Here is a 20,396-nt window from a genome sequence, read left to right as displayed (position 1 = left end):
TGAGAGACTATGGACTCTGGGAAAGAAACTGAGGGTTTTAGAGGGGAGGGAAATCGGGGGATGGGTTAACCTGGTGATGGGTATTATGAAGGGCAGGTATTGCATGGAGCACAGCATGTCATATGTAAACAATGAATCATGGAACACTACATCAAAAACTAATGATGTACTGTATGGTGACTAACATAGTGTAATGATAATACAAAATGAAGTTTATCTTGAAAATTTTTAATTTATTCTTTCCTTCAGCAGAACATACACTAAAATTGGAACAATACAGAGGAGACTAGCATGGCTCCTGTGCAAGGATGACATGCAAATTCATGAGGCATCCCATATTTTTTGGAACACTTGTGCTCTGTTGGTGGGAATCAAAAATTGTGCAACCACTATGGAAAATAGCTATGGAGATTCCTCAAAAATTAAACAGAAGTACCATATGATCCTGTAATCTCCCTCTGGGTATATATACAAAATGATTCAAATTAGGATCTCAAGGAGATGTTTGTATATCCAAGTTCATTGCATCTTACTCACAATAGCCAAGAGGTAGAAGTAATCCAAATATCCATGGACAAATTAATGGATAAAGAAAATGTGATATACACATGCAGTGCAATATTATTCAGTTAAAAAGTGGAAATCCTGCTTCATGCCATACCATAGATGACTCTTAAGAATATTATGCTGAGATAAACTGTCACAAAGAGACGCATACTATCTGACCCCATCTATATGAGGTATCTAAAGTAGCCAAACTCATAGAAACAGAAGATAAAAAGGTTTCCAGGGCATAGACAGGGGAGGAAATAGGGAGTCAGTATTCATTAGGTATAGAGTTCCAGGTTTGCAAGATGAAAAAGTTCTGGAAATCTGTTGCAAAGCAACATAAATGTACTAACACTATTGAACTGTCCATTTACAAATGGTTAAGGTGGTAAATTTTATATGTGTGTTTTACCACAATTCAAGAAAAATTGTTAATTTAACAATAGATAACCGTTTTTCTGGAGGGCACAGTAATTCTTGGTTGAAGAGGTGTCTAGAAGGAAGGTAGAGACTCTTTGTGGCTACTCAGATATGAGTTAGGTACTTCTCCTGGGTCCAGTGTTGTCAAGCTTCACCCTATGTATGGGCCTACAGATTCCCAACCTCATCTAGGTGGTTCTTTAAACTATTGCTATCTCCAGTCCAACCAAGAGATTCTCATTTGGCCTGTGATATGACCTGGATTACAAGATTTTTGAAAGCTCCCTCGATGGCTTGAATTGTAGCCTGGCCTGTAAAGCACTGTTTGGATTAATGATTTGTAAATGATAGATAGATAGATAGATAGATAGATAGATAAAAAAGTGAAAAGGATCTCTCTGGAACTTTTAAAAACTGTATATTCTCAGCTCTCCTCCATTCTCTTACTCATTGCACTAGGTAATTCTGATTATTGTCCCCTCCTCAACCAATTTGAGAAATGTTATATTAGATGATTTCTAACGCCTCTTGGAGATAAAATATGTCCACAATTGCTGTTGTCTATTATAGGATTCTTCTGATCAATGGATTGGGCTAGATCCTATATTTGAACCCCAGAGAATTGAGTTCCTCATCAACTGGGTTTGCCCATGACCAAGGTTCCTGTTGAGGTTAGTGGGACAGTCTAAGTTCCGGCTGCATATGTACCCAGAACCCACTTATCCTTTTAAATCCTCAGCCAGTCAAACCACACAGATGACACAGCATTTGGGCTTAAAATCAACTTGTTGAGCTGTAACAAAATATTATTCTTTGGCTTATACGTTGTTTGTCAGGCTATGGATAATTTTAGGATGATCTAAAGAACAAAAGGATAAAATTTCATAGAGTTAACATTTGAGTAAAGAGATTAGGCACTGCCAAAGGGATTTTTCTTGACTCCCTAAAAACCAGCAGTATATCAGAGGGTATAGAGAGTCTTAAGGAATTATTATCAGGATGTGCTCATTACCAAAGAATCCCGAATGGAGAGAACCCCTCACACATTAAGCCACTGTAAGCCAGTTTGGATACCCATGAGATCAGAAATCTGGCAGCACAGGAGAGAGGGGACTTGCCAACTTAATGCTGTTTAATATTAATTAAACTTAATATAGCTCAGTTACCTGTTTTTCAGATATTCCCAGGAAGAATACCAGAAAAGAAGAAATAAATCTATATTCATATTTTATGTATATTGAAATTACATAATCATAAATGTTCTCATAATTATATATTCACATTATGTAAAACATTATCATATATTCTAAATTTCTGGATATTTCTAGACTAACTGAATAGGAGAAATAGGAAATCAATAATTTCCCATGAAATCAATTACCTGGGAAAATTCATATGAGAAGGTACGGGTGTCATTATACAAATACACATTCTTAGTACACCATGAAGAAGGCTAAAATACTGGTATGTGTGTTGCATATTAAGCATTCAGGGGTGGGAAATATTAAAGTCCCCTAAAATTTTGTGAGAAGACATCATGCAGATATGACTACCCACCTGTGTTTTAAAACATGTCTAAGTTCATCTTCACTAGCCATCAGGGAGATTAAAATTAAAACCACATTGAGATACCACCTTACACCACTTAGAATGGCCAAAATTAGCAAGACAGGAAACAACATGTGTCGGAGGGGATGTGGAGAAAGGGGAACCCTCTTCCACTGTTGGTGGGAATGCAAGTTGGTGCAGCCACTTTGGAGAACAGTGTGGAGATTCCTCAATAAATTAAAAATAGAGCTTCCCTATGACCCTGCAATTGCACTACTTGGTATTTACCCTGAAGATACAGATGTAGTGAAAAGAAGGGCCATCTGTACCCCAATGTTTATAGCAGCAATGGCCACTGTCGCCAAACTGTGGAAAGAACCAAGATGCCCTTCAACGGACGAATGGATAAGGAAGATGTGGTCCATATACACTATGGAGTATTATGCCTCCATCACAAAGGATGAATACCCAACTTTTGTAGCAACATGGACGGGACTGGAAGAGATTATGCTGAGTGAAATAAGTCAAGCGGAAAGAGTCAATTATCATATGGTTTCACTTATTTGTGGAGCATAACAAATAGCATGGAGGGCAAGGGGAGTTAGGAGAAGGGAGTTGAGGGAAATTGGAAGGAGAGGTGAACCATGAGAGACTATGGACTCTGAAAAACAATCTGAGGGTTCTAAAAGGGTGGGGGGAGTGGGAGGTTGAGGAACCAGGTGGTGGGTATTGGAGAGGGCACATATTGCATGGAGCACTGGGTGTGGTGCAAAAACTATGAATACTGTTACACTGAAAATAAATAAAAAAAATAATAAAAAAAAACAAACCAAAACACACACAAAAAACATGTCTAAGTTTAACCAATACCGTTGGGCAGTGCAGTTACCATGGTGGTATTATCTTGGGAAGGTATCTAGTCACACATAATCTTGGCAAAGGTTCACTGCATTCAAACTTTGATGGCTCCCTCTTTAGGAAGATGATTGCATACATAAAATGGAACTATTGTAGTCTCTTCCTCATCTGATACAAACCTGTAATACTTACCATAGGGCAAGAAACACCTAGTTTCTGTCCAGCAACCCGATTAAATTACATTTGGTTTTCTGAACATGTAGAGATGTTAAGCTTTACTGAATTTTATATGAAATTAAATTAGCATTCCCAGCATGCACTAATGTAGCAGACATTATAGTGTCATACACATAGTGAAACCAAAGGTAAAGAGGCAGAGAACCTGGGTCTAGAATCCTAATCATGTTCTGAGCCTTAATCCGTAGAACACAGGCTTCAGTAGGTATAAAGGGTAAACCTGAACTTCATAAGCCAGGATTGTCAATAAATTTAGTAAGGAGTTTTAAAAATGTACAGATTCTCAAGACCTAGCCCGTGATTTCAGTGCAGAATAAGGCTGAAGAATGTGCATGCATAAAAACTTCCCAGGTAAGATGGTTGTTTCCACCCAAGATGGAATAACAGGGCCTATGTTCACCATCCTGCAGAAACAACTAAAAAACTGGACAAACATACAAAACAATAATTTTAACACATTGGACATCACACAACACAGGGCAATAATCGCTGAAAGACAGGAAGCAAATGAGGTGAGCTCTACCGTCATCCCAGATTACTGCCTTGAGAGAGTTTCCAGGTTGTGTTACTGGTGGGAAGGACTGAAGCTGAGCCTGTTGGTATCCCTGTGTTGGGAAAATGGACATGGGAGTCCAAGAAAGCCAAAGTGGCTACGGTTTGCAAAGCGAAGTCCTGAAGAGAGAGAGCGGGGTACAGTGGGAGCCCTGGAAAGCTGCCAATGACTCCTTCTCCAGGCTTCAGCTGGTTTCTGATCAGTATATATATGTAAAACAAACAAACAAACAAACAAACTGCATAAGGGCAAAGAAAAATGCAACATCAACTCCTGATAAAAACTGTTAGCAAACTAGGGAAAAAAGAGACCTTAACCTGGTAAAGATCATCTATGAAAAAAACCATGCTGTTAATATACTTAGTGATGAAAGGCAGAATTATTTCCCTTTGAAGATCAGAACCAAGAGAGGGACATCCGCTATCATCGCATCTATCCAACATTTTACTGGAGGTTCTAGCTACTGCAATTAGGCAAGAAAAACAAAAATAATTGCATCCAGTCTGGAAATGATGAAATAAGCTTGTTTTTACTTGTAGGTGGCCTTGTCTATGTAGAAAATCTGATGGATATAAAAAATGATATTTGAATTAATAAGTGAATTTAGCAAAGTTGCAGGATATAAAAATATACAAAACTCAATAGTATTTAAATATAGTAGCAGCAAATATCTGGAAATTAAAATAAATGTCAATTATAAAGCATAAAATTAAGAAGTATTTAGGGATAAATCCAACAAAAGATGGGTAAAACCCATATTTTGAAAACCATAAGATACTGATGAGAGAAATTAAAGAAAACCTAAATAAATGGAGAGATTTACTTTGTCTATGGGTTGGAAGATTCGATATTGTTAAGATGTCAGTTACCTCCAAATCTATCTGAAGATTCAACACAATCCTAATCAAAATTCCAAGAGGTTTTTTTGGGGGGCGGTTCGTAGAAATTGGCAAACTGATTTGAAAGTTCATATGGAAATGCAAAGGATCTAGAATAGCAAAAACAAAAACAAAACCCTTTGCAAAGGACAAAGTCAGAGGGCTAACACTACCTGATAGAGTTGGTTAGCTCAAAATTATATTCTGAGGCAGACAATTAGTAATATCCTGAAACTGTACTAAGTCATTGCCTTCCTATTTAGCAAATGACTAGTCTGAGATGGTAAACAATATCCTGGAGGTATACGAGTTATGATTTAGCTGCCAGGTTACCTACAAGAAGAAAGGAAATATGACATATGGGCACAAAGTAGGGATCTACAACTTGTGTTTTAACAGAACCCATATTTCTTAATGCATATAAATGGAGAAGCAGTATTTGCCTACCTGCTCTTATTTATTGTGAGGATGAAAACATGCAAATATATTTTCAAAGGATGAAACGCTATGCAGCTCTAGAATTGCTAGCCTATGCATGCACATCTTTAATAACATGTATTTGGAGCTCCTAAGAGTTGGGGAAAATTGTCCAGCTCTTGCCCATTGTGGGGAAAAAGTGCCCAAAAGTTGGGAGATAGAGTCACAGCCTGGACCACTTGTAGCATGTGAAAGCTTTGTGCTCAACCCCACATCCTGAGCTTTGGACTGGCCACTAATTTAGAAGGGTAGCATGTGGGAAAGAAGGATATATAATCCAGGTATATACTAATTATACTATCGAGCAAGATTCATATAGCACTTTGTACTAGCTCAGTAAATATTGGGCTTTAGTAGTGAGCATTGAGGATTAAATGAGAAAGAAGCATGACATATGAAGTATGGTGCTTATATTAGGAATTTTATAATGCTAATCAGAAGTATACATGGTTTTCAAACAACTCCCCCCACCCAGATAATGTTAAAATTTAGGAGAGTAAAAATCATTCCCCTTTGTGAACAATAATGTAAACCATACAATTTGTTCTACTTCCATTATTGCCATGGTTACCTGGGAGCTCAGAACCAATTATGAAGCTTAGTTCTAACAATTCCAAAATTCCTATCAATTTTATATTTGATTCACATTTGCTTTCAATTAACCTCCGTAAACCACTCATTTCTTTCTGGGAGGAGGGTCGGAAGAAGGAAAGTAAACAAGTGAATGAATGAATGGGTGCATGAATTAAGGAATAAATGAACGAATTATATATAAAGAAGTATATAAATATATATGAATATCTAATATGAATATATATTTATATATAATTTACACATTTATATCATATATTAAGTATAAAATTTAATAACATCCTAGCTACATATTTATTTACCATTATTCAATAAACATACATGAACTACTGAGGCAGATTCTACGTAAATCCCACCTGAAAACTGGACTTACACTATAATTAGATCCCAGCATCTGTGAGAGAGAGTGTGTGTATGTGTGTGTGTCTATCTCATGTGTCTGTGTCTACCCTCACTCCATTAAATCTCATTCTCTAAGGACTTTGAGTTAAAGGAAAATCTATCCCTTTTTGGCCAAAGAGGATTTGGCGTTAGTTAATTAAATTCCTCGTAGGCGTCTTTCCTGATGTAGTAATACTAAATCCAGAGATAAGTTGTCTTGGCAACTGTTTTGGCGACTGTTAACAACCTGCTTTTTAGGCTTGTGAATAAAGATGTTTGAGAATGTAAATCACCAGCTGAGGTTTAACAGATTTCATTCTCACTTTCCCAAAGAAGCTGGATGCTAATTGATAATACAGTACACTTTTATTTATGTTTGAATAATAATATAGCAACATTCGTAGCTCAGCCCTTGGATGATTACATATATTATTCATGCTTTCAAAATGTAATAAAGATACATAATATCAGTTTTCCAATTAAAGTTTATGACCAAGCTTGGTGATGGTTATAGTTTTTGGCAGAGATTTTTAATTTTCTTCAAATGTTTTCTTGGGATTCACAAAACAGCTTCAAACATAAACATATTTTGCTTGGTGGAATGGGAAGGGCAGAAACTAACACACATGCGCATGAAGATGTCATATATATGCAAACACTTTCCAGGTACTGAGTCTTGCAAAAATTGACAATAGTCCTATTTTTAAAAATAATTTCTTTTAATTAAGGTATACTTTTAGCGTTCACATGCAGTACAGAAATTGGCTGCTGAGTTAATTTGTTAACTATCAATTTTTGTGGCTAGCTAATGCGCACTGATGTCCATTCCTAGCACTAAAGAAAAAGTGTGACAATAAAACCATTTTTACTAGATAATAAAGTAATCCTCACTTGAAAGGCTTCACGTTGAATGCTTTATAGAAATAAAGGGTATTAAACAATTATGCAATTGAAAGGAACTTAAGATCTTTTGGTCCAACCTCTTTACTTTACAGAAGAGGATACTGAGATCCAGAGTAGCTGTAAATACCGTGAGTCTCTTTTAACTACAATCAGGTCATAAGGTCCCCTATATTGTCAATGCAATATAGAGGGTCCTGCCGTGGTGGCCTTCTCTAGACTTATTTCTTGCTTAAATAACCCTTTCATGGTATTTTTTTTCCTTTTCATAGGGACATCATGGTGTAATTTAAGTTAGGACTTCTGGGACACCTAGGTGGCTCAGTCAGTTAAGGATCTGCCTTCAGCTCAGGTCGTGATTCCAGAGTCCTGGGATCCAGTCCTGTGTCCAGTCCTTGCTCAGCGGGGAGCCTCCCTCTGTCTGCCACTCCCCCTGCTTGTGCTCTCTCTCTGACAAATAATAAATAAAATCTTAAAATAATAAGTTTGGACTTCTGAGTCATATACACCAGGGTTCAAATTCCGATTACTTAAAAAAAATGCCAGCCTCCATAATTTTGATTCTTATATAATCCTATGGTTAGGTAGTAGCCACCCTATCTATAAGTTACCTACAAGTGTTCTATAACCTTGAAATTATAAAGATGACAAAGGATCCCACCCTACCATGAGAACTTCATATTGTACACAACACATAATTAGAGTCCTTTAGCTCTACAGAAAAATGTGTATTTCAAAGTCAGTCTTCATTTAGTGCCCACAAGTGAACTATTCTCATTTGGGACTGCTAAGGAAGAGACTGCCAGCTTGTCATGGCTGAATCTTTTTCTCTGTGACCCATCCTGTCCTTTTCCCAGGACATTAGTCTGCAACAAAATATCTGCTTCTTTTTTGTTTTTGTTTTTGTTTTTGTTGTTTTTCTTAATCTTAATGTATCAAAGTTAAAAAGAGCTACAAGATACTATACTTTTTTCTCTAGTAGAATATGCTTGTTCAGTTCTTTTTTTTTAAAACCCATACCTTCTCAATAATATAGTTCTTCTGTAGGACTCACTCACTAGGGCAGTACTATCTGACAGAAATCTTGGCAGTGACAGGAATGTTCTGTGTCTTCCCTGACAAAAATGGTAGCCACTAGCCTTGTGGGGCTATTGAGCACTTGAGATAGGACTAATGTGTTGGATGAACTAAATTGTTAATTTTACTTAATTTTGGTTCATTTAAATTTAAATGTCAACATGTGAGTAGAAGCTACCATATTGGAGAGTTCAGGTCTAGAATTTGGATGGATAGATATTAGGATCCCATCTCTCTACCTCTTCCTTTTCTTTCCTCTCTTTCTTCCTGCTTTCCCCAAGTCTCTCTACTTCAAGTTTTTTCTTCTATACATGATAAAGCAACCCAGGCCAAATGGCGCTTCTTCCAAGGAGACATATTTTGCTTCTTACTGGAATCTTTTTGGGGATGATCGAACTGGGAAAAAAATGAGAATATCAGGCTCTGTAAAATCTTGAGAAGGAAATTCTTTGAGGTTAAGGAGGTCTGTGATTAACCCATCCCCTCAGACCACACCTTACAGATAAGTATCCCCTCTTCCAGTTCAGAATACAAGTCACAGCTGAGCATCTCTGATATCACTGGCACTGACATTTCTTGATATGCTGTCATCATGTCTTATCCCCTTTAAATAACCTGATGTACATCATAATATCAACAGCTTTTAGTGCTCTAAGTCATTAAGTCTAGACTTCGTTCTTAAAATAGGTAATGATTTCATTTTTAAAGGCTTTGCTCATCTATCTCTAGTCCCTCCATGTGCTGTGTAAGGATAGAAGATACCCATGTCACAACTGGCTTTTCAATTTTTTTTGTGTTTATTCATTGCACAAACACTATGCTTCCTTCATTCTACTACTGCTGGAGGGAGATAAAAAGGACACAAGATGAACATGGGCATTTGTATTATAAGGTAGAAGACAGACAAAGTATTTCAAAGGTAGCTCTAAGAAGGTTTCTTAGTTTCAATAGAAATTCCCTTCTTCCCCCTCTAGTGTCTAGTGTCTGGCCTAGAGATTTTGTTTTGGGAAGTCCTTGTCTCTAATCTTCTGAAGTCACATCCTTCAACAGTGATTTCTGAGTGCACAGCCTGTGGCTACTGAAGCCCAGACCCATTCCTTCAAGATTTGACTTTCTAGACACCAGCTGGCTCATGACATAGTTAGATGGGAATCCCCTTTTTTGTAGCTGAGTACAGGCTGCTTTCTAAAGCCATTGTTTTAATAAATTACTTCCTAAAACTGAGACCAAATATGCAATTTATCCACTGTAATGACCATGCTAATTCTTTAACAATGTCTCCATCTCCTCTTCACTGTCTAAAACATCCTTTTCATATATATATTTTTTTCTGATGATGTGCATAGTTAGTTTCTTGCAGCCTTAAAAAAAGTCCTTGGCATTTACTGTGGTGTAGACCCCACTTTGCACCCCACTGATCAGCAATGTGATCACCTAGACCAACATTCTAAGAAAATCATAGTGTCCATGAAGGAGCTGTTATCCATTCATATAGTATTTGGTGTTTCCTGTCTGAGGACCTCTATCTGGGGATATTTCCTTTATTTAACAACAATAAGAATTATTAGCAGGTTGGCATTACCATTCTTACTTGTCAGTGAGGAAAATGATGTCCAAGGAATAAAGAAAATTCTGCAGATTTTGTAGCTCCTTTTCGTGGGGTTGACACACAACCCAGGTCTCTGTGGACCCAGGGATAGCTCTCTACATTTTTCACACATTAATCCACTTAAAAAAGCAGTGTGTGTGCCTCGTTCTCTCTACCTGTGAAATGAGAATGATGGCCAGATTACTGTTCTACTTTTTTCCTCATGGAAGTAGAGATTTATAAATGGGTTTGACATAACAATACTTTTCTCCTAGAAAGGAAACCTGGTTTATTTTTGAGTACATGATCTTCTCTTGACCTCTGTCACTTGCTCTTCAACGGTGATAAAGAAATCACCTGCTCATATAACCTCTCTATTGTGCCTGGTCTTAATATTTGAAGCATTCTTTTCACCATGGAGAACCAAGAACCCAAGCTGAAGAATCAAGAATTCCTTATTTCATTGTCCAGAAATATTGGAATAGATACCAGTAGGCTTTACATGTAATTTGAGGAAGAGAAAAACTAGAGCAGCCCTAGATCAAAGCCTATTTCAAGGAAGCTGCTATAGCTTTCCCTGCAGTGTGGCCACAAGGTGGCAGCCTCTTAGAACATCTGGGCTAGTGGACATCCTGAGCAACGGCCCCGGCTTTGCAGCTCAGCCATATCCAGGTCAAGGGTCTGCCAAGGTGATAGCTGCCAGCAGGTCCATCATCCAACACTGATGGAAACGACTTCTCGACAGTGTTTTCTAAAAAGCAGTAGCCCTATCACTCTTCCACTTTAGAGTGCCCTAGCTTTCAGAATGCTTTATTTCCTTCAAGAATCTAACACATAGAATGGCTTGAAAAGAAAGTGTGGGGGTAGGACTCCTCCTTATATTTTCCTATCGTTTGAAGTGGTTGGTTGTCAACCTTGATGGTACATTAGAGTATCCTGGAGAACTTTTTAAAAAAAATTTTATTTATTTTTTTAATTTCTTTTCAGTGTTCCAGAATTCATTGTTTATGCACCACACCCAGTGCTCCATGCAATACGTGCCTTCCATAATACTCACCACCAGGCTCACCCAACCTCGCACCCCCTCCCCTCCAAAACCCTCAGATTGTTTTTCAGAGTCCACAGTCTCCCACAGTCTCTCCTGGGGAACTTTTAAATCAATCTCTGAGGCAGGGTCCCAGAGATTGATTTTTAAAAGCACCCCAGGCAATTCTAAAGTGCACTCAGAGTTAGAACCATCTTTCCAGGTCCTCACAATTTATTCACTCATTCACTCACCATTTATCGCACACTTCCTCATGTCAGCTCAGAGCAAGGTGATGGTGATGATGTTAAAAGAGATTCTACAATTGCCCCAAAGACTGTGCAGGTTAGTAAATCAATTCAATGGATGTCAATTCAGCAAACATGTATCAAGCTCTTATGCATGACAGGGATGATGCTAGATACAGAGGAGGCTGAGATGACAGCAAGTCCTGCTGTCTTGCTTTTATATTCCAGTGGGTGGTATGTATAAATAAGTAGATGAGGCAGAATTTTGTATTATTAATGTCTTACCTTTAACACTTCACGGTAGCACAAGGATTGTTTACCAACCTATATAACTTGAAGCTTACTCAATAGTTCTTGAGATGTAAGCAGCCAGCTATCACTCTCTGAGGTTCAGAGAGGAGACCAACATTTTTGCCAGGAAGAAGCAAGTCAGTCCACACCTCCATGTCTACAAACTCCATGGTCAGTCCTTGCTGACGCATTCCATGCTATACTGTGGTGCTCAGGAAAGAGTGGTTGGGTTTGATTGCCTGAGTGAGGGCAATTGTTCAAGACTATATTTACGTATTAGTTTGGAGAGCTTTATTTTCTGGAGAGGGAGCAGAGGACTATTTCTGTCCACACGTTTCCTGAGATCTTTCCTCCATCCAGTCAAAGGCCTCTTCTGATGCTAACCTGAAGCTCATATCCTTTGTATATGATTTCTTACTTTCACCAAATTTCTCTTCCATCTAATGTTCTGTATACCTATTGTCTTGAAGAGAAAACAGAAAATATTTAGTTCCATCAGCAGATCTGGTTGTCATTAGCTTCTGTCAATCATAGAAAGGTTTAATTAGGGGACTGAGAATTAGTCCAAATGTATATAAAGAAGAAGCCAGACAAGTCTCATTTTTAGAGATCTCCATTCTGTCAGCTAATAAAGTGTTAAGCCAAATGCCATCTGGATTGGGTCTGGCACATAAGATAGTTGATGATGAACGTGTTTTAAGAATTAACCTTATGGCTGATTTGGAAAGTTGTCTCTTAAGGGAATGAAGTGTGGGTGAATGTCCTCCTTATGTGTGGAATCAAAGTGATATTAACACCCTTCAGGATCAATCGATGTACGTAGATATTCCCAGGCCACTAATAATAGCAGAGGATCCACCAAGTGATTGATTCCCAGAGGTCTCTGGCATTTCTACTGCATAGAAGACTCTGCTGCTGAAAACTTCACTAGGGACTATGGAATTATCTATCTTTTCCTTAGAGGCTTAGCAATCTGAAATGATTAGGATTGTCCAGATTTAGGTGTGATAGTTTAAAAGAAATGCTAAAAAATTGGAGTGCATCCAGGAGGAGACATTCATATGATGAGGAACCTGAGCATCCTCCTAAAGAACAAACAAGGGGCTATAAAATTTTAGGCTGAGGAAACAAAGATGCAGAAATGAGAATGGAAACATAAGAAATGTTCAAATATGCAAATATCTATGTGTGGGAGTGAGATTGTGTTCATTCTATCTGGCTCCAGAGAGAAGGATAGTGACCAGGGGTGGTAGTGACAAGGGAGCAGATTTCAACTCATCCTGGTGTGGAAGAATGCTAGAAATATTCAGCAATAAAAGGGGTGTTTTATAAACTCCCCTTTTTTTCAGAGATTTTCAAGAACACTTGTTGGGAAGTAGGGATTCCTTAACTGGGTAAGCAGTTGGTTTTAAAGGACTTCTCTGGAAATATTCAACAGTTCTGGGTATCCACCTCAAGAAGGCTTAGTTCTCATGTCTCTAATTATGTTGACACATTGTCTGTGTCATTGAACCTCACTCTTTCAGGTGGGGAAACCCTGGATGGAAGTGAAAAATCAGCCATGAGTGTGAAGTGGACAGGTAATTCATTGGCCACACTTTTAGGTGTATAGAACACATCATTAGTCCCTGTTAAATGAGAATATGCATGATGATTCGTCCAATGTCAAATCACCTGTATACCAGAGGGGACAAAATGGTCCCACACAACCTGATTCCAGTCTATCTGTCAAGCTCATCTTGTTCCTAACCTCTCCCCGTTTACACTTCAGTCAGACTCAACTACTGAACACACTCTTCTTTATCACACCTTCACACCTCTACTTTTCTATGTCTGAGAAATAACCCTAGCACCTTTACTAGACTTTACTAGACACTTTCCATAGAAAGCTGTTCCTGTCCCCCAGGGATGTGTTCATTGCCCCTTCTCTGCTCCCACAGGACCTCCTGCATCTCACTTCCTTCCCCTTACGTTCCGGGCACACATTACTAATTAGTGATGGCACGCTTTCTTGGCTGAGCCTGGATTCCACTTTAGAATCCCTTTTAAGGCATTCAAGGAAGCCACCACTAATGAACCAGAGCTGATGATCCGGATGAAACCTGCCTGCCAGTCCCAATTTAGGGCATGCCTCACTTATGACACTTCCTATGTTGTATTGAAATAGTTCACGAAATTGCTTTTTATACAAGGCTGCAGTCGCCATCAGGGGAATTGTCATTTTTAGATTTCTAAAAAATCCCCAATATCATGCATATTGCTCAATATCGGTCTTCACAAAGAGCTCCTCGTTATGGAAGGGAAAGGGGGCTTGGCTGGGAGAAGGTTGGAAAGGCAAAGGGGAGCTCTCGAACTCCTTCACTATCCAGTCTCAGTGTACCTGCCTGATGATGACCTGGGGCATTATTGTCTTTGAATGGAGGATGGGGAGGACATTATGACTTCTGCCTACCTGGAAGCTGGGCTGGGAACACATGACTCAGGGTCCCTCTAGGAGCCTCTAAACCCCTTTCTTTTAAGGGTCTGAGGGATCCTCTGGCATGAAGGGTACTCTTGCCTTTGAAGTCCTTTTTATTTGTTTTATTTTCTTAGAGGGAGAGCATGCAGGGGAGGAGTAGAAGGAGAGGGAGAGAGAGAATCTTAAGCAGGCTCCACACCCAGCATGGGGTCAGATGTGGGGCTTGATCCCAGGACCCTGAGATCATCACCTGAGCCAAAACCAAGAGTCAGGCACTTAACCAACTGAACCACCCAAGAACCCCTCCTTGTTTCTTATTAAAGAGTGCTTTGGGGTGCTTGGGTGGCTCAGTCGGTTAAGTGCCTGACTCTTGGTTTTGGCTCAGGTGATGATCTCAGGGTCCTGGGATAGAGCCCCGAATCCAGCTGAGTGGGGAGCCTGCTTGAGGATTCTCTCTCTCTCTTTCTCTCTGCCCCTCCCCCTGCTTGTACTTTCTCTCTCTCTCTCAAATAAATAAATACATCTTTGAAAATAAAAAAAAAGCCCTTCAATATTTAGGCCCATGCCTGTCTCCTCTCACTGCCTCCACACCAGAGCCCTACTATTCTTTTTTCTTTTTAGATTTTATTTAAATTTCAGTTAGTTACCATACAGTATAATATTAGTTTCAGGAGTACAATACAGTGATTCAGCCCTTACATGCAACACCGGGTGCTCATCGCAAGTTCCCTCCTTAATCTCCATTCTCTATTTCCCCCATGCCTCACCCACCTCCCCTCCGGTAAGTACCAGTTTGTTCTCTGTAGTTAAGAGTCTGTTTCTTGATTTCGCTACTCTCTCTTTTTCCCCTATGATAGTTTATTTCTTAAATTCCACATATGAGTGAAATAATATGGTACGTGCCTTATTCAGACTGACTCATTTCCTTTAGTGTAATAGTCTCTAGGTCCATCCATGTACTTGCAAATGAGCCCCATCTTTCCATTTCAAAGTGTTCACTCCTTCCGGAGAGCCCTCCAGACCTCGCTCAAGGCAGCCCGCTCTCCCCCGTGTGCCACTAGGGGGCGTCAGTTCAGCGCTGGTCCACCTTGTGCTTGTCTTGCCTGTAGCCTCCTGTCCTCTCTCCATCACCTCCTGACGGGAACACTTCTCTCCTTCTGCTCTGAGCAAGGAGCTTGGCTTCCAGAAACTCGTCCTCAGTGGCTTTTGCTTCTGAACCTCCAGCCCTTTAGGAGTGTCAGTGAAGAGCAGAGCCCGGGGGCCGATTGCACAGGCATCGGAGGAGGTAGTAAATGACTCTACCATTTACTACCCACGTGATCTTTTTTTTTTTTTTTTAAGATTTTATTTATTTATTTGACAGAGAGAGAGATCACAAGTAGGCAGAGAGGCAGGCAGAGAGAGGGGGGAACAGTCTCCCTGCTGAGCAGAGAGCCCAATGAGGGGCTGGATCCCAGGACCCTGAGATCATGACCTGAGCCAAAGGCAGAGGCTTTAATCCACTGAGCCACCCAGGCACCCCTACCCATGTGATCTTAACACGGTACTAAATGGCACTGAGACTTGGCTTCCTCATCTGTAAAAAAATGATTGTGAATTATTATGCCTGCCTCATATGATTTTGGGGGAGATTAAGTAAAACTTGCTGTACCCTTAGCAGACCCTGCCCTCTAATAAGATTTTGCAAAATTTTGGACTGAATAACTGAATGCCATAAGGGATCCCCAAACAAATCTAAACATAAAGATGGTACTGAGGTGATAGCCACAAGGCGACAGATCAGATGGGGCTTTGGGTATTGGTAGGGGGCATGTGGTGGGAAATAAGACTGGGCAGATGATTAGCAACCAAGCTCAGGGAGGCCTTAAGGGAAAGCTGAGTGGTTAGGACATCATTATACTTTGGCTGTCTGGGCAGGAGAAAGAGGATACCGAGGACAGTCACTGATCAATGCCTGCCCACAAGCCCCCTCTACAGAAAGGGTGAGCTGTTCTGAGGATTTACAGGTGAGCTGAGCAATTCTACATTGGAAGAGGACTGTGATTTAGACCACACTGCTTTGGTCTTAGCTGACAGGGAATCCTTTGAGGAACCCCACTGGCCCTATTTTGGGCATAGAAATTCCTAACTTCATCTCTTTTTTGGGTAGTAAATCTTTGAAAGCCCTCAAGGCAGGTTTGATAGCAGCTTCTTTATGCAGAGGCTGATTTTGGAGCACAAGTTAGGCCAATAGTAAATACTCAGCCACCACAGCTGCCCAGTTCACAAATATGGATTAAGGTTGACTCAGACCCCGAGACCAGCACCATGGCCCCTGCACCTGGCACCTACCCACTGGGAAAAGATGCTTGTACATGTTGGACTTCCATTATAGCGCATCTACAAATTCAAATTAAGGAAACAAAGACCAAAGCCTTGGATGTGGGGTAGACATGTGGGAAGGTCCATGGAGAGGAGAGGGCTTACCCCAACTCTGCCCAGCTCCAGAGGAGGGACAGTGACCAACGGTGGACATTTCAAGGGGACTGGTGTAACCACTTGGTGGAAAATCTTTGGGGCTATCAGACAGTGGAAACTGCTGCTTTACAAAGTGTCCTGTTCTGTAGTGATGTTTAAAGACCAGCTGTCATTTGGTAGAAAGGGAGTCATTGGTGGTTCCTTTTTGAAGTAACACTTTATATTAAATGAACACTTACTTGGGATGGAAGCTGGTTAAAATGTATTTTCCTGAGACTTCATGATATGCAACATGCTTTATTTATTTAGTATTCTTGGATGCTCTGTAAAAGATGGGTCTCCCCAGTCTGCCCACCTCTCTAAAGATCCTTACTCCATGGTCTGTATGGGAAGACAGTTCTCTCAGCTAAGAGCAAAAACTATGTGCTTAATTACATCTGAATCTCTAGCCCATAGGATACTGCCTATTATTGAGTAGCTGTGCAATAAATCTTTGTTGAATGAGTCTCAAATTAATTTTTTTTTTGTATTTAGGAGTAGAACATGGACTGAATCCCTTTTGTGTGCTAGATATGCCTACTTGGAATGAAAGCCAATGGCTAACATTTACATCAATCTCTTATTATTGGACGGATGCCGGGCTTAATGCCTTACATACATCGTCTCACTCAAACCCTATAAACAACCTTATTATAAAAAGATCAAGTAGAGGGTGCCCGGGTGGCTCAGTGGGTTAAATCCTCTGCCTTTGGCTCAGGTCATGATCAGGGTCCTGGGATTGATCCCTGCATCGGGCTCTCTGCTCAGCGGGGAGCCTGCTTCCCCCCACCACTCTCTGCCTGCCTCTTTGCCTACTTGTGATCTTTGTCTGTCAAATAAATAAATAAAATCTTTATAAAGAAACATCAAATAGATATTACTATCACACTCTTCTTACTAATGAGGAAACTGAGGCACACAGAGGCTAAACAGCTCCCCCGTGGTTACATAGAGAGCAATTAGATGGAGCGGGATCTAAATTTAGGCAGTGTGACTTCAAAGCCAGCATAGTTCATCAGTGGACTATACTGTGAATGAAGGAATGACCATTAGCAATCATTAATAAGGCAGAATATGTGCAAAACATAGCTAGCAGTTACTGAGTGTTCTCTACATGCCAGGCACTAAGTATTTGCTCACTTAATCCTCATAGCAGCTTCATAATGTAGGTATTATTACTGTGCTCATTTTATAGATAAGGAACAGATCCAGGATTTTGAGGTTTATTGGATCCTAAAGCTCATCTTTCCAATGTTATGTGGTTTTCCCTTTTTTGTGATACAGAAGAGGTGAATAATGAATCTTCTTCTGTAGTAAGTATGTGTTCCTTTAAGAAAATTGTGCTTGGATTTGACCTGGAACTGGATCTCAGCTCATCAAATACTTTGTTTGGATTGTAACATTCCAGAATGCTTTCTGCTTGCCCCCTGGCCATTGCTTAACTAAGTGTTTAGAGGAAGGGTAGGAGGTGGCAAAGAAACTCATCATAAAGCCAGTGTTGTGGAGATGGGTTTAGGGCCTGGTTCACCAATTTCCTGACTATAGGAACTTGCAGGCCATGTAACCTCTCCATACCTCAGTTTCATCATCTGTAAAATGGGAACAATAAGTATACTCAGCTCATAGTGCTGCTATAATGAGTAAAGACATTGAATTTCCTTCCTTTTCCTTGTCATCTGTCTTCTTTCTTTTCCCTTCCATTCTCCCACTTTGTTACTTTCCATTCTCCCCTTTCTTCTTCATTTTCTCATTATTGCTCATAGATTTTTAAAAAAGACTTATTTACTTACTTTAGAGAGAGACCATGAGAGCGAGAGAGCCCATGTGGTGGGGGAGTGCAGAGGGAGAGGGAGAGAGAGAATCCCAAGCAGACTTCCTGCTGAGCACAGAGCCCGGCACAGGGCTGTATCTCAAGACCCTGAGATCATGACCTGAACTGAAATCAAGAGTCAAACACTTAACCGACTGAGCCATCCAGGCACCCCAGGTTGCTCACAAATTTTTTTTTAAAGATTTTATTTATTTATTTGACAGACAGAGGTCACAAGTAGGCAGAGAGGCAGGCAGAGAGAGAGGAAGGGAAGGAGGCTCCCTACTGAGCAGAGAACCCTACGTGGGGCTCCATCCCAGGACCCTGGGATCACAACCTGGGCCAAAGGCAGAGGCTTAACACACTGAGCCACCCAGGCACCCCGCTCACAAATTTTTAATGTGGATTTATTACTACATACAAGATATCATTCATTCCTTTCCCATATTTTCACCTAATTAAAATAAGTCATACTCCAGAAATAATGTTAAACCTTTTTGTTGGATTGAATCTAAAAGCTGCAAACTATATTCTAAGAAAGTCAGTGTGACTTTAACAGAAAGAGGCAGAGCTCTTGCGCCCCTTCTTTGGGTTCAGATGTTTGAGCTCAAAAGCCTTCTTGTTGAGTAAAGGGGCAAGGGCTGATATGTTCAAGAGTATGCATGTTCTGGGGATGGCAGCTCAGTGTGGGGAGCTCCCAGGGCCAGCCAGGCAGGGAGGCATGGCTGGCAAGCAGGAGGAAGTCAAGAATTTACTGCACTAATCATACACAGCACCTGGGCAGGGCACTCCTTGAGAAAGAAGCCCTTCTCTCTTGGCCTGGGGAGCCCTCTTAGGTGCTTTTAGGTGGAGTGTGTCCAATTGTACTTTAGACAACCAAAGCAAGAATGGGATTAGCCATTTGCATCTCTTGGCCTTTTTCTCCCTCCCTCCTTGAGGGTGAGGATGTGTGCTGCCTCCTGCTGGGCATTGTGGGGAAGATTAATTAGCTAATATTGGTAAAGGGCCTTTGATGATGACTGCTAAGCGTTTGCACCGTGTAATTGGCATTTTTTCCAAGAAAATGTCCATATAGTTACTAATTAGGCATTGTTGAAGCACCTCATGCCCCATTATTTTACAGTTGTCTTGCAATTAACTGGCATTAGTACCATTTCAAATGACATTTATTGCCCATTTCCCTGGTTTAATTTTTGGAAATTTTATGAGAAGCCTGAGCATTGTTTCTTATTCACTGTAACTTGAATAATTAACAATGTAAATATGGCTTTGGGTGGCTATATTGGCAACACAAGAGTTCTTTTGAGATTTTAATTAAGAGCACTACACATTGTACTTCATGTGAAGGTTTATTATGGTGCCTGGACACTCTAAGTACTTCTTCCCTCTGGGCCTGTGGCTCATGCGTGAGTGTCTTTGCACGTGTGTATGCACACACATGTATACATGTGTGTGCATGTGTGTGTGTTCACCGGGGTGCCTGTGTGAATGTATGGTCTTCATGACCAGGAGTGTGATATGAGATACAAGGACAAGAGCAAAATCCTCTTTTGGCTTAGTCTTCTTTAAGGCATAAACTAGAGAAACTGATTTAAGAGCTTTTCTCCATTTCTTACTGTAAGCTAGAGATTTGAGTTGGCTCAAATCAAGCATCATTTGTTAATGTCCACTGTAGTTTCAAGTACTGGCCTAGATGTATTTCATGCTTTCTTCAAGCTTTACAAGAAGTCAATGAAATCTCTCATGTTGACAAAATGAAAGCTCAGGGAGATTAATAAAGGTTTCCAGCATCACACAGCTATTAACAGATGAAGACAGGACTCTGAAGGACTCTGAAGCCTGGGCCCCTTCCATGATCTCTCTCTCTAGCAAAATTGCTGAGCTTTCTATCTGGATGTAAGCGTTGGTCCCTCCAAAGGCCAACTTGTACCTTCTCCAGGAAATCTCACATGGCTCACCTTTCCTGTATCTCATAGAACTTAAAAAAAACCCCAAAAAACAAAGGACTTTCT

General features: G+C 40.2%; 1 non-coding gene across 1 annotated transcript; it reads left to right on the top strand.

Annotated features, from left to right (window-relative positions):
• The first annotated feature begins 235 nt into the window (after positions 1 to 235).
• On the top strand, positions 236 to 343 carry LOC116877081. The gene has a single exon (XR_004384543.1). It is a non-coding gene; the product is annotated as a U6 spliceosomal RNA (small nuclear RNA).
• Positions 344 to 20,396: the final 20,053 nt, after the last annotated feature.

Source organism: Lontra canadensis, unplaced genomic scaffold (genome assembly GCF_010015895.1).
Source record: "Lontra canadensis isolate GAN:19392208 unplaced genomic scaffold, GSC_riverotter_1.0 scaffold49, whole genome shotgun sequence".
Classification (NCBI taxonomy): domain Eukaryota; kingdom Metazoa; phylum Chordata; class Mammalia; order Carnivora; family Mustelidae; genus Lontra; species Lontra canadensis.
This window is presented reverse-complemented; position numbering and strand designations above follow the sequence as displayed.